A 3,390-nucleotide genomic window follows, 5' to 3' on the forward strand; every position below is an offset into this window, starting at 1 on the left:
GTTCCCAAAAATCAGAGGGGCGGTGACCCGCCACACTCTTTGGTTGGTCGCACTGAGGGTTGATGAATCCCCCTCACAGTGACACGACAAAGCCGTGGTGTTTTAGTGAGGAGTTTATTAACTGTGAGCATCCGGGCTCTGGAAATTTTGGGGTTTTTTGGTGCTTTTTCAGGTAAGAATTGGAAAGGAAGGAAGGTGACGGGTAGAGGGACAGGCAGAGCTGACTCCAAATGCCAGTCACAGGGTGCTGAGAGCTGGGAAGTTTGGGTAAAACTTTGAAAAAATCTTTCTTAATGACACGATTACGTGACCGTATAATCTGTAAGTGCAATTACTAAACATAATATATGGTACATAGCGCTTTTTTTTCAAGCTCTTCCCTCCTTGCCACCCTCCCTGCAGTTCACGGGGATGGGAATTGCCATTTTGCCAGTTTTCCTGGTGTTATGCCCCATCCCTGGAGGGGTTCAAGGCCAGGCTGGATGGGGCTTGGAGCAACCTGCTCTGGTGGGAGGTGTCCCTGCCCAGGGCAGGGGGTTGGAACTGAGTGATCTTTAAGGTCCTTTCCAACCCAAACCATTCTATGATTCTATTTTAATACCATGGTGGCACAGAAGAGATGGACTCTGTTTACCTTCACATGCTGATTTTAAATTTTGTGCCCCATTTTCCTGAACAAATAGGAAGGGAGAGACTAAAAAGGAACACAGTAAGCATTACTTTAGATAATAGGCACACAGTACACAGCTAGATACAGTACATACCATACAGTACATACGCACACAGATGCTTTGAGTATCTTGAATACAGAAATGTGCATTATTAACTCTTTTGGGGTATAGATCCAATGAAAATCTCACATTCAAACTTGGCTTATTGTCTTGAGTATCTATATGCTTTATGTTGCCTGGTGTATCTGCTGAAGTTGAAGTCTACCCAGCTTCAGAGTTGCTTTTGTGAAAACTTCCAGTTTAAAAGGGAAAAAAAAAGTTACAAAAACGTAAAATCTTCTGGAAAGTAAAAAAATATAAAATACATTTTTATGGGACATTTTCAGATGAGTTAGTTAGATGAGTTAGTAGACGAGTTAGCGTGCAATGACTAGAAATTATTTGATGGAATTTTGACACTTTCTCTATGTTACTTCTAGTAAGCATTTATCTCAGTCTCTCTGGACATACTATTTTATCTGGACATCTAGCAGCAGTGTGCTTAATGAAATTTCACTATGAATAATACAATGTGTTGAGATAGCAAATAGATCCAAGATTTAAAGATACAAGAGCTGAGAGTTTTTTTTTTTCCAATTTTTTTTTTTTTTTTTAAATAGTGTTTATGAAATATTCTGCTTTCCAAAAAGCATGAAAAATATATTGGTTGCTCCTTATAGTTTTGGAGGCATGCGGTTTATCCTCGGGTGTTCAAATGTTTACGGTGTGTTCTGACATTCCCTTTTGCTGTGTGCACATCCTCATGGAGCAGCATCTCTGAGCTTAGTTTTGACTCAGCTACTTGTACTAATTGCAAGGGTCTAGAACGCACAAAGTGCATTCAGACACGTGGCTAAACTGAAAATAGATTATTTTGTTATGGGTGGAAGTGGTTTTATGGTGGCAGGTTTGGTCTCGGTGCGTTTGTGCCGTCGTGTGAAGCCAGTTGGAAGTTAATGGTTGGCTGTGAGTTTAGTGCTGGCACCTTCGAGATAGTTCCCTGTGTGACTGGGGGGCTGCTGGAGCACATTTTTTTCACAAAGAAGTGTATTGATTGTCTATTTCTGCAACGATTAGTCATGGTCGCTTCACTTCATACAGTAGATGAGAAAATGGATTAATATTCAGTAAGATATTTGCATACTGGTGCAATTTCTGAATTTAGCAGTGGATGCATCACATTCAAATTGCCACTCTTCTGCTTAGAATATTTTAAATTATATTTTTTTCTTTGGGTATAATATGCCCTTTGCTTATCTCATAAAGTTTGCACTCATGCATGTTTTAAGAAGATCAACTCAAGCAAAAGGATATAAGATGTAAAATGTCTAGCTATTTTCTGGGAGGCTTTTGGCTGCTTTTCCTGGCTGTTTTGCTGTATTTAATGTGGCATTATTCATCTTTGCGTTCTCCAAGGCCTGGAGTTGTGAGCTTTCTTTGCATGAATTGAGTTGTCTGTATAGTTTCAACCTTAACTGCTTTGTCTCTGTTCTTTAATTGATTATATTCCTCTTTCTAGCAATCTGATAGGAGCGCAGAAAGCTACAATATTCACTGTGTGCCTTGTAGGAGACAGAAAACATACTGCAAATACTCCTTTCCTTATATCACCTCTCAGAACAGGCTCGGTACCGTTCCAACACAGTGATTTGGAAACAGTTCAAGAGTTTGTAAATGTTTTTGTAAATAGCAGTAAGAAATACAGATGTTGCAGTCAATGAGCTTTTGGAAAGGCTTTTCATTTATGTGCAGTGATTTTCCTCCTGGTGGCTGTGCACCCCTGGGTAGGTGTTGAAACCAACTTTTAAATTCTTTAGTACCACAGGTTGTTTCACCCATTCAGAATGGGGGATGTTTTGTTATTCTTATGTAACCTGATATGCTATTTATCGGTGCCTGGAAACTTACCCTCTTTTAGATTTCTTTTATCCTTTATCAGTGTGCAAAACTAATGAGATTAAAGATTTAGGACAAATCAGATGGGGGAATTTATTTTTGGAATAGATTGTCCTGTATTACCGCTAGGAGTTGTAAATAGGTTGTCCTAGTTGTGCCTCCTTTGTAACAATATTATAATTTTATATTAGGAATCAAAAATGGTATTAATGCAAGAGAAAAAGTTTAAAGGAATACATTTTAATGAATACATCAAGCAGATGTATTCCTTAAGTTAGCATGCAATGACTAGAAATTATTTGATGGAATTTTGACACTTTCTCTCTTTATGTTACTTCTAGTAAGCATTTATCTCAGTCTCTCTGGACATACTATTTTATGTTTGCCTATTTAGTCTCCTATTCTGTTGGTCTTTGAAGTGGCTTTGTGTTGTTTTTTGGCTTTTTTTAAAATTCTTTGATCCTCTTCCCAAAAGTGTTATCTAATATACTTTTGTCGTTGGCCTGTTGTTTACTTCATACATTTTCAGGCTTTAGAAAGATACTGAATCAGCCTCAGTCAAATTGCTGTACAATCTGAGTGTAGGTACCAGGCGTGATGGGATTGCTTAGGAACCTGCATAAGCAATCTATTGCTGAAGTTGTGTGGGTAGAGTTTGAGGGATTTGAGGGTCCTCATTTTCTTCTCAGTTTCATGCTTCCTTTAAGTGTGGAATATAACATATGGGGTTTATTTATCTGTAGGCTTGATTTCACCAAACTTCTCCTCTGGTGGAGCTGGTGAA

The sequence above is a fragment of the Calidris pugnax genome, unplaced genomic scaffold (genome assembly GCF_001431845.1).
Source record: "Calidris pugnax isolate Ruff unplaced genomic scaffold, ASM143184v1 scaffold5, whole genome shotgun sequence".
Taxonomy (NCBI): Eukaryota; Metazoa; Chordata; class Aves; order Charadriiformes; family Scolopacidae; genus Calidris; species Calidris pugnax.